The sequence below is a fragment of the Harpegnathos saltator genome, unplaced genomic scaffold, assembly GCF_003227715.2.
Source record: "Harpegnathos saltator strain DR-91 unplaced genomic scaffold, Hsal_v8.6 scaffold255, whole genome shotgun sequence".
NCBI classification, from domain to species: domain Eukaryota; kingdom Metazoa; phylum Arthropoda; class Insecta; order Hymenoptera; family Formicidae; genus Harpegnathos; species Harpegnathos saltator.
Window position 1 is genome coordinate 1642167 of NW_020230045.1, and position 12534 is coordinate 1654700.

Below are 12534 nucleotides of genomic sequence, written 5' to 3' on the forward strand. Positions count from 1 at the left end.
GGGAGAGAGAGAGAGAGATGGAGATGGAGATGGAGATGGAGAGAGCCGATAAGAAGAACCGTCGAAAATCGCGGTTTCGAAATTGACCTCGAAGAGCATCCTGGCGAGGAGAATCGAGAGCGGTGAGCGTTCGTATTCGCGATCGCCCGGAACAAGACAGATAAGAGAGAGTGAGAGAGAGAGAGAGAGGGGGGGGAGAGAGAGAGAGAGAGAGAGAGAGAGAGAGAGAGAGAGAGAGAGAGAGAGAGAGAGAGAGAGAGAGAGAGAGAGAGAGAGAGAGAGAGAGAGAGGAGTATGGCGCGTGTATAATAAATCGACCGTAGCGCGAGGCAGTCTGTATAAATGGCTAAGCACTAATCTACTGTATAATTAACGGCCAAGCAACGCAAACCTCCTCCCGTACTGGACCATTAGGTGTTTGTTAAAGTTGAAACCTAAACCTAAAACACGTGCGTCTGCGGCGCGTCGCGAGAGGCTCGAGTGTGTAGATAAATGTAGATTGTTGATAGCGACATAAGCGTGCGCGCGCGCGCGCGCGCCCGTGCGACAGAAGTGTGTGTAATAGAAGTAGGCTGGAAAATACGGTCGAGCGAGAAAGTCGATCGTGGTCCGCGCGTTTCCGAGTTTCCTCGCGTTTCAACGCGTACCGGAGCTTGTCGCGCGGCAAATCGATCCTGACAAATGGTCCCCGAATTTTTCCTTTCATTATCCCCGTTATCGGGTCGTTTGTTATCGCGATATGTACGGGGTGCCTCGGAAGAAGCGGAATTCTCGAGGAACGCGAGAATCAAATTTCGCCGATAGAAACTCCCGCTGGCAAATCAATGATCACCAATCTCGTCGGTACTCGACGGCACTCGCCTCACTATTGTCGTATGAATTTTTCCCTCGTTCTTTATCCCTCTTTCATTAACGGGATGTAATCCCTTTGATACCGCAGAAAAGAAATAAATTCCATGCAAAGTCACAGAAACAGAAAGAAATAATCCTGTTGAAATAATCAAGAGATAATAACATCGAAGCAAGATGAATATCGTTTAGCCAGCAAGCTAATGCGATTTACATTTAAATTTTCCATCAAACTGACACACATATCCTAATATATCGCGTGAACGTTACTCTTTTGTCTTCGAAATATTCCGACGAAAACCCGATCGCCGGACTTGTCACTCGATAAAAAAGTCGTTTCCTCTTTTTTGATCACCATATTAGACGAAATCTCGGCGTCCGCTACACAAACAACGTGAATCATACAAAAGTTCTTCTTCCGTTTCTTACGTCGCTCCTTTCATCCGACGTATTCGTGTCATCGATTATTTTATTGAACCACCATGTCGATAAGGGCGGCGCATATCAATGCGAAACGACGCGACGCGTCGTTTCCCGTCGCTTCATGTCGCGTCTCCATAATTACGACGCGCAATGTCAATAGTTCGTGACTGTGGGAGGCACCCTGTATAAACGGTCGATTTGTCAGACCGAGAGACGAGAGAGGGTGCGCGAGGCGGAAAACTTGTAAACGGCGGCCGAACGCTTGACATTTACAAATTACTCAGAAATTCACGAGCTCGAATTATTCAGCAGCCGGAGAAGTCCTCCCGCCGGCTCGATCATAATCTCGATACCGGCGATTAATAACCCTCGGGATTCCGATAATTATCACTTCCTGCGACGGACTCGCCACTACCGCCGGCCATCGCCATCGCCACCACCACCACCACCGCCACCACCACCACCGCTAGTTCTTCTCGAATAGCACGGAAATACAGCGAGGTTTAACGTTACAAGAACCGGACGCGCGATTCGATTTTATCGTATCTCGACATCGAATCCGATCTCCCCTTATTAATTTGATCTGCACGTTATGAGCGTACCAAAAGCGTTCTATTCAATAAAGTTTCGAGCGCGTCGGGGTTCATTTACCTTCGTTCACCAAACGAACGACAGGTCAGCGATAAAATCGACGACAGATTCGGCGATAAAATTTCAATTCGCAACGCAGACATGATTTTCTCTTTTCCCGACTACGCTTAAGGAGTTGCCTCAATCGTACCTTGTTATTTTTCTACCAATATTCGCGTATTAATAGCATATCCTTCGATTGTTCATTGTCGTTAATGAAGAACGCTGAAATCTCTATTTAAAAACCTATCGTTCTCTTATACACACACACACACACACACACGCACGTACGCAAACATAAACGATATTGTCGTGTGGACAATATTTGAGACGTTATTTTCTTCTCGGCCGCATTTCTCGGCATGACGAAGGCATCTTCTCTGGAGAACAGTTTCTCTCGCTAAAAAAATTCCGATTATCCGTATAATTGATTTATTAACCCCCGATTGGCAGGCGACTCTGCGCCCATTATATCGGAACAGTAAAAGACGAGGCGAAAATCGATCAATAATGCGAAAAGAGCAAATCCCTGAAAGTGTAGATACGGATTATACGAAGCAGCCAGAGTCGTCGATGATGGACACAATGATACGAATACAGCGATACGAGTACAATTCTGATTTCTATGAGGACCTCTATTATCCTTGCGAGTCTTACCGGCTGAATAAAGTGATGAGAATCCGTCGGAGACGGGGGATCCCGAGGATTATAATTGCGCTGAAGCTTCCGGCGAATAATTCTCGGGCCACGCGGGCTCCGGAGTTAACTAACGAAAACTCGCTAGACAATGTAGCGGCAGGAACAATACGGCAAATAAATAATAGAAAGCCCTTCTATGCATATACGATATATTCTATAAATATACGTTACGCGCGCGTAAGTGCACACACACATACACACATATATATGTATATTACATATATATATATATATATATATGAAAATTTAGGTAACACAAGTATTATAAAATCAGACAGTCGGCGCGTTCTGGCTGCCGCCATATTGTTTGTACATGGACATGCAAGTTTAAGGCGACAAGTTGTAATACGATAATTCGATTTAGGTGGCATTCGTCGTCGATCCGGGCGCGTTGATTGCACTCGCGCGCGCGCGCGTGTACGCGCACGCGAGTGCGAGTCCACGCCTCGTTGTGTATGTGTGAATCCTGCGTGCGATATGCGAGAGAGAGAGAGAGAGAGAGAGAGAGAATGTGTGTGTGTGTGTGTGCGTTGTATGCGCTGTTCGTCCCCCGGCGGACGCTCCTCTCCGAGTTATCGTCACACCGAAAAGCGGTCACAGCGGAATGTGACAAACTGTGACACATTGCAACGCGCAAACGCTTTAACGTTAATTTTGAAACACCAGACATGTTAAAGAGGGGCGTCCATCTACAATTTGATTGACTCCCGGACAGGCAGAACTTGCTAATTTTTCGATATCGACAGGCTTCTCAATTTTTCGCAATGTACAAACGAATGGAAGAGGGAAACACATGAAAACTGACATCCGATATACAGCGGATGAGAGCTGGAAAAGCGTGTGTGTGTGTGTGTGTGTGTGTGTGTGTGTGTGTGTAGGTGTATGTGTGTGTGTGTATGTGCGTGTGTGTTAAGAGACTTGTGTGGAGCGCTGTAACGTTTATATATCTCTCCTTTTCTATAAAGCTCAAATAACAAGTAACATTCGATGAACTATCATAGGAAAATTATAAGGAAGCGAATCCACATTAGGTGACGACAAATTAACGACATACACACACGCACACAGAGACGATTCGGAAGTGATCGGAAGGAACGAGGGGGTGTGTCGCGGGTGGATCGCACATGCGCGCGCGCGGCGTGGGGAGAGAAAAGCAATAATGTATAAAGTTTACGAACCGCGGGCACGTCGCTCAAAGGGACAGCAAATGTTAACGTCACGTTATACATACACGCACGTAGCCAGGATAATTATTATATATGTTGATTAGTTAGAAAGAGCGGCGAGAGAAAGGCTAATCGTTTCGACGGCGGCGAGACGGGCTCTTCGAGAGCGATCGAACGCTAAGCGCTCCTCGGCTTTCCCGACGATCTCGATCGATCTCGAAGACGTGGACCAAACACAAGGATCCAAAACCATGCGGGAAGCGTGGATCAGGATCAGGATCGAACAGCACTGTTATGCTTTTTCGCCTGTCTCGGTCTCTGTCTCTCTCTTCTTCTTCTTCTTCTTCTTCTTCTTCTTCCTAATCGCGAGACACGCGCACGAGCGATTGCACCGAGGAAGGAAAAAGAAGGGAAAAGGAAAAAGGAATACATCGTCCTTGAGATCCAATTAATGAAACTAATTTTCGACGATCGGCGAAAATTGCGCGCTTCATTGCTCCAAGAACTCGCGGTGGATTCGATGCCCGCGTGTATTGATTCGTTATATTTTAATAATACGTTTTCGCCAATTATGTTCTATGAAAATGCCGCGTCAATTAGTCGCCGCACAGTCGATCGGACTCGTATTTTAATTAACAATTAATTAAATGCGCATTCGAAATCGCGCGCGCGCGGCCGCGGTTGCATTTTCGATTCTCCGCCCGTCCGAAAGTCCCCCCGATCGTTGCTCTCCGAGTTCCGTCGCGCATCCGTTCGATCCTGATCTCGCTAGGCGCGTCTTGCGCGTGAAAACACGAGTGACCGGAAGAGGATAGAAGAGGAGAGTATGACTCGTCGCGAAATCAGGACTAGCGTAAATGGCGTTTGCCCGCCGGGCGTTTCGCCTCGCTGCGAAGCAGAAATGTAAATAATCCGATGCTGTGACGACGCTCCTTCCCTCCCTCCCTCCCTCCCTTTCACCCATCCTCCCAGAGCCCCGGTGATCCTGCGACGAATAGATCGCCAATTATAGACGCACGAATCAGCCGATAAGAACCATTACGCTCAATTACTACTCACCGGCAAGGTAACTTTTGACGCACTGTTCGCTGAGAAGAGGTCGAGGTAGCTTTAATACTGCGACTGCACCCGACGGGTGCAGCTTTCCTTCGCGAAGCACGGACATCGCGCGAGGGGAAAGAGAGAAAGAGAGAAAGAGGGAGAACGAAAACGAGCGAGAAAAGAAGAAAAAAAAATAAAAACGCGCACGTGTCCACCATTCTGTTTCTCGTCGCGTCACACGTGTATCCGCGATGTGTTTGTCACCTTTCTCACCCCTTTGTTTCTTCTCTCTCGTCCTCTTTCTTGCTCACCCGTGCATCCACGGGAGATTCATGTCGCCTGGCGAAAGCGTCTCACCTGTTTACTGGACGCGCGCCACGCGCGCGGATTTTCACGCGTTTACGGCGCTTTCGCGACGCCCTCTTCCGCGTCCCTCCCCTCTCGATTCTACTTCACCCTCGACCGTTCGCGTGACCGCGTTCGCTCGCTCGCTCGCTCGCGATTCCTCGCCTGCCGCCGGCTCGTGGGGAAGCGATTTCTCGCGTCTCTCTCCGCCTCCGGCGGAGCGAGCGTATTTCGGGGACGTACGTGCGCGTAATCATCATTAATGCACGCTAGGCGCGCGTGTATCTACTCGCGGCCATCTCATGCGGTCCAGCTGAATCAAGATAATCAAATACCCGGCGCTAAAGTCGGGACTGCGGCGCGCGCGGCCTAATTACTCTCCGTAACGTATTGCGCGTGAGATACACGCGCGCCGCGGAATCGCGATTTCCACGCTCGACGATAATCATATCTCTGGCCGGCCGGGGAGAGCGAGGGAGAGCGCGTTCCTCATAAATACAGCGAGGCGGTCCGCGCGCGCGCGTGTGCAAACACGGCGTTGCCTCGTGGAAGCGTGAGAGCGGAAAACGACTCGGCGACGACGAAGCGCCGAGCGCGGTTTCGCGCGCGAGCGCGCCAAGCGGAGATCCACGTGTCGAATCGCGAGAGGAAACGCGACACGCTTCTCCTGCTTTCCGCAAGTTCGCCGCTCGGGCAATAATTTCCCGTGCGCGATCTCGCTGGCGACTCTTTCCTCCTTTCCCCGCGGTTGGCGCTATCGCGACTGCACCACTGGCGATTTCCGTGCTTCGTGCGTTGCGACGCGAGAGCGATGCAATAACTACGCGCGCATGCGAGATCGCGCGTGCGGATGATGTGTGTGGATGTGTGTGGCCGATGCGTCGGAGGGTATGCGTTACCGCGAAGGACCCGCTCGCTGATCGCGCGACATTACTTCGCTCGACGGCGACGACGTGATCGAGACGCGAAGAGCGTCTCCTTGCGTCGCATCTGCGCGCAAATTCGCAAGGCGACTCTCTCCGAGCATTTCTCTCCGGGCGCGTCAGTGCGACGTGTGATTCCAAAGTCGTCAAAGCGACTCGCTGAGTCATCGTATTTAATTGGCCGATTGCGTCAGGTAGTCTGACGCGTCCCTTCGAGCGAGATCGAGCGCCGGCGAAGCGACGTCGCGATATCGCGAGCTTCAATCCCCCTTCGCGGTATTAATTCTTCCAAACGGGCTGCGGGCGTGGGTCTTCGTACGAGTTGTGTGAGTTCCAACCTCCTCGCGTATCACACTGTGCATGGGCCGTGTTCCGCGAACCGCGCGATTACCGATCGAACTAATCGATCCGGGAGCTTAACGCGGCTCTCGCGGGAGAAACAAGAAGAAATCTCGCGCTCTCCTATAGGATATTCCACGCTTTTTCGTCAATTGTTCGTGCGATTCGCTCTCGTTCGACGAGTTATCTTCGAAAAAATATATATCTAATATACGTACACACACACACACACACACACACACACACACACACACACACACACACACACACACACACAGAGAGAGAGAGAGAGAGAGAGAGAGAGAGAGAGAGAGAGAGAGAGAGAGAGAAAGAGAGAGAGAGAGAGAGAGACACGTACACAAGCACACACACACACACACACACACACACACACATGGGGTGTCCTGGAAGACCGGAGTTCGAGCGGTTCTCGAATCAATCATATCACGCGTTCGAGCCGCGAATATCACGTTTCCTCGGGACACCGCGTATGTATCAGTCGTTAGGTTAATTATACGATCGTACGTCCTTTATTGAATATGAAAGCCTCTTTTCAGACTTCGTCACTTGCTTAGGGAAGTAAAAAAAAAAGAAAAAAAAAAGCCGAGCTTTTGGAAATTGTTACAGCGCCACCAAGTGGTCTTAAAGTTTAAGAATTTTACAACACCGGTTACGACACGCGCGAGATTATCCGCGAGGCTCAAATGACTGTTGTTGCAAACGGCCTCCGGCGTGTTTGCGTTTTAAGGGCAACCGACGCAACGTCACGCAGGTCCCGTAACGAAGTTACAAGACGGAGGAGAGGCTTCGCTCCGTCGCGACCACCGCAACGGAGATTCCTTTAAATACGTAAAAAAAAGATAGAGAGGAAGAAAAGAACGCTCGTCGGCGGGAGATTGTTACGCGACGCTGCGAAAGTGGCGTTAAAAACGTATTGAAATTATAACTTACATAGCGCGCGACTTTGTTACTTCGACGTAGTACTATTGAAGAAATATCCCGCGCGGGCACGAGCAGGAAGGATGCGTCAAACGCGCCAAACGCGCGTGTAAAACAGTTTGTAATAAGTTGTAAGTGTTACATTCGAGCAAAGAGAAAGAGAGAAGAAAGAGAGAAAGAGAGAGAGAGAGAGAGAGAGAGAGAGAGAGAGAAGAAGAAGAAGGAAGGAAGGAGAGACTTTCGCGCCGTGCGTCGCCTTTAAGCCATATGCATCGATTGCACACAAAAAATTCGCCGCTGTGCGCTTCCGAATGCAACGGAAAAAGTGGCAGACTCGATTAAAATATCGCGCGGTATTATCAATTATACATATCTCGATTCCTCGATCGGAAGGGAGCTGGAGAATTCGCAACGAGCGGTGCGCGCGTATATCTTGACTTAAAAATGGTTCGGCCACGAGAACGAATCGGATGAAAGGATCGAACCTTTCAAGGATATTCAAGGACTCGAATTTTAGCCGCTCAGAGACGAGTGCTCGTTTTTCCCGTGCTCGTCACTACGATGTTCCGTCAGTTTTAGAGTCACTCCAGTTGATCGTTCACCTCGGCAGCGGCACATTCGATGCATACGGACTTAAGAGATGCCGCAGCTTTTACAATGTAAAAACGCCCGAACGCTAGAACGAACAGCCTGTCTGTGAGCGTCAATTACGTCGTATCCAACGATCCGTCGTCGTCCTCTGCGTGCTTCGAGTTTCGAGCGAGCCGCAATCACAAACGAATAATTAAAACGAATAATAACAAACGAATTATTAAGATCCGCATCGCGACATGTCACGCCGATCAAGCTAGTCGTGCGGCCGATTGTGCGAAGTACGAAGACCCGCGGAATCAATCGCGCCGGCGACAGAGTTTCGAACGAGCCCGGGCGAACGCGAGAGCGAACGAATCGCCGAAGCAACAAAAACAACAACAGCAGCAGCAGCAGCAACACAACAGCAACGGCGCCATTTGGTTGTTTATTAATCGTTGGAAATTAATTAACTCCTTGCGTCGGGGCGCAATTAAACGCTTCGCGAAATAATCAATTGACCCACATTGCATTTTAAATGGTTCGATAATGATGTTTTTACCGAATTAGTTGTAAAGTGAAATAAAACAGAAGGGACAAGAGAGAGAGAGAGAGAGAGAGAGAGAGAGAGAGAGAGAGAGAGAGGTATGTTTGCAGACCACTTCCGGGTTAATTGATTGTCGCGACCTGCGTCGTTCGTCGTTTAACGCGAAGAAGCGAGGTACTTGCGAATCAAATTGCAAAGCAAACGTTCCAGTTGAATTTCCTTCCGACCGTCGACTAATAATCGTCTCGTTTGGCACCGAGTGAGACACTCTTTTATTATATCTAATTAGACACACGCGAGGCAAATTAGGGGACGTTTGGCCTGTTTCCGAGTATATTTTGTTCACTGTCGATTGACAAAATCGCAGATACAAACGTACGATATGTGATATGTTGCTATTGCTTTATATACGTGCAATTCAATACTGATTTCGGTGTCAATCCTTTGGCAATTGCCTCTCGACATTTCGTCACGCAGCGAGATATGCGATGAGAATCGGCAGGCGCAAGGAGTTAGGTATACAATTAATCTCCGTCGCTCGAAGCCGAGGACAAAGATGGTGGTTCCAACTGAACATATCAAGGCCTCGTAGGAAAGGCCAGCCAATATCCGGATTTCTACTCTGGTTTCGCGTAGATTCAGTTTTTTCGATGCTTTTTCTGGCGACAGGAGACACATGCGAGAGCGCGCGAAGCGGCTCGATCGCGCGGTGACGCGCGGCTTCCAAGGGGATCTTGGAAATTATGTATGATCTGATATATAAATACGCAGGAGAACCCTGTCCACTGGAGCGGTCGTTTATTTATTCCACAGCCAATCATCCCCCTCTTATAACCGTAGGTTCAAAACGCATTTTCCCGTTCGAAACGCCGTTCGAAAGTGTTTCTCTGGCGCCTGGTAGCGGCTGCTACGGCTAGAACGACAGCTACGGCGACGCTGACCCGCGGCCGGTAGTGAGGTCAGTGAGGCCGCGGGCCCAAAACGACGGGGCTAGGCGGCAAAGCGACAGCTACAGCAACGCTGACCCGCGGCTGGTAGTGAGGCCAGTGAGGCCGCGGGCCCAAAGCGACGGGGCTAGGCGGCAGAACGACAGCTACAGCATCGTTGACCCGCGGCCGGTAGCGAGGCCAATAAGGCCGCGGGCCCAAAGCGATGGGGCTAGGCGGCAGAACGACAGCTACGGCGACGCTGACCCGCGGCCGGTAGCGAGGCCAATAAGGCCGCGGGCCCAAAGCGACAAGGCTAGGCGGCAGAACGACGGCTACGGCGGCGCTGACCCGCGGCCGGTAGTGAGACCAGTGAGGCCGCGGGCCCAAAGCGATGGGACTAAGCGACAGAACGACGGCTGCGGCGACGCTGACCCGCGCGTAGCCGGCGCGATGCGACAGGAGCCGAGCGACAACGGCGACGATGACGAGCTTAAGCAACCGAGAAGTGGCAGAACAGTGTGAGACCTGGTCTACAATATGTGTTATAAGCTGTAAGCCATAAGAACTGATCAATTATAGTCGATTATTTTTGTAATATCGACTGTGATTCGCCAATTCTTACGGCTTACAACTTACGATACGTATTGTAGGCCAGACCTGAGACTTTTATGTTTGTCTTAACCCGCTCTATGTCTTCACCAGCTCCGCAACAATTGTTATGAGACAACCTGTATATAAGGTGTTGCAAAACAATTTGTACAGAGCTCGTGGGAATATAGACTGGATTAAAATAAATATAAAAGTCCCATAGAGTTTTTCGATATTCGTAGCAGTTTATCAATTACAGAAATCTGACGAGTAAGCGCACGCCGAGATGGACGGAAAAGCTTCGTAGCCGCTCGGATCACAGCGTGGCCTAATCGATTTAGCAACTATTGGTTGCTTGCGGGAGGGTGCGACGAGGTAAAACGCGAATAGTGACGCGTGGCTTTCCTCTCGCCGCGCACCGGCAATAGTTGCCAGCTGTATTATCTTGGGCGTAGCTACAGCAGTCGGTATTATCATCGCTCTTCAATTACCTCCGGGTCTCTTGGGGCTCTCTTGGCCAATACGAAAATTTATCCATGATTGACAGTCTTTATGTTATCTCGTGACCAAACTAATTACTTGAACGACAGCGGCGCAAACGTTTGCAAAATGTACCAAATGAGACGGTAAATTTGCAAAACTTTATACACCGGAGGCAATATCTTGCAAATAGATTCTTTTGCGATCGCGCGCGCTGTAAAGTCGCCGCTCGTCAATAAATAACGGGGTCAGGAACAATCGATACTGGAGAGCGCCGCGAGTGGTTCTCTCGCACTCCGCTCGCGATCCATTGAAATTTCAACTTATTACCAACGAAGCTTTCGTTCCTTTATTTGCTGATAATTAAAAGGGAAAGACTCGAGAGTTTATTTCGCCGGAAATTTGGTGAAGGATCCGTTGTCGATCGATCGAGAATAATAGTTGTGTGCGATTCGATTTGAACTTCATTGAACATTTGCCGTTGCCGACTATAGTATAGTGGAGAAGGCTCGCGAAAGCTTTGCTGGATCCGGTTAGCAGCTTTCAGTAACAGGGGAAAGCTCCTGTATCGACTGCAAACATGTTCGAGGAAACGCACAGGAATAATTCCCCGAGCTGCGTCGGGATTTTACAGCGGAATTTCATCATGATGCAAAATGTATGGATTTGCCGCAATGATCACAAGGCTGACGCAAATTCAACAATTTCATTCGGAAGTTCTACACGTTACCTGCTGGAAAGTGACGAAGCGAACCTCGCGGCAGCGTCGCTTCGTCGATAAGTTCAACCCTCGCTAGGCGACTCTTACGCACGTTCGTCCACGTTCGCGATTACAGAGGGGGTCGCATCGTTGAATTCGTTGACTACAGCCGAAACGAAATTTTCGTCTCTACGTTAATCCTGCAAATTCCGTCAAACTTGAAGAACCGACACAGAGAGGAGAAACGAGAACAATAAGCGTGCTATTGTCCTACCTTTGACGCTACAAATGGCCACTTACTACCGCACCAGTTTTCATCGGAGCATTGAAAGGAAAGGATTTGTTTCGGAAGCATTCGATACTTGATTATCAATGAAATTCTACCTGCGCTTGATACTTTCTTCCTCCCAACGAGCGACTTCCAATCAGCGCTCTTAATCGACTCAACAGACGGAATGCATGCGACAACGAAATATTAAATAATCCAAAAATAAAAATTAAGATTTAAAGGGGAGGGAGAGAGAGGAGAAAAGGGGTAATTTTCCTTGTCCGCAATTCCACTCTTAAAACTTACTTAGCCGCGTAGGAGAAGGCCGGGCGTTCTTCGGCGAAGAAAGAAATGGAAGCAAGTCACGGGCGCGGGTGAAGCACGTCAGTAGGTAAGAGGCAGCCAACAAAACCTGGAACTCGGGTCGTACGGGGTACGGGTATGTGATGCCTCTGCCTCTTACGTAAATCTCACGTATCCGCGTATCCGCCGACACGCGTCGTACATGCGCCCGCACACGCATTTCGCCCGTGCGAGATCCCGTCCTCGAGACGGACGCGCCTCCGCCGCGTCGCTCCCTCCCCCGCCACCCGGCAGCCTCCTGATTGAAAAATTGCAGGCTGTCTAATCCAGAGCCGTCTGTGTTTAGACGGCTCTGGCACGGAACCGCCAGGGGATGAAAGAGAGTAGGGCTTAATCAGTTAGTCGATAGGCAAATTGGCTTAGAGAGACGCGGCGGTGCGCGCTCGGGGTGGTTCACTACGACAGGCCGCGAGCGCAACGGGGGCGGCGAAGAGGGGCGACGAAGAAATCGCAGCGGACTGTGCATGCGGCCAGTGGACGTGTGGCGGACGCGCGGCTCGCCGACCGACCGTGCGATCAGATTTGACGACGTAACGCGTTACTTCCTGGGGTTTCCCGAAGCTCCCCAGCCGCCGGACATATTTTCGCGAAAGGACACCCCGCGCGGACTTGTTCCTAATTTACCGCGAAACGCGACCCTCGCGTAGCGCGCCCTCGAGCCTGACGAAGGAGCTCCGAGGAGGAAGGAGGAGAAGCGGTAATCAAGAGGCAGGTCCGCCGCGCTCTCTCGCGCGT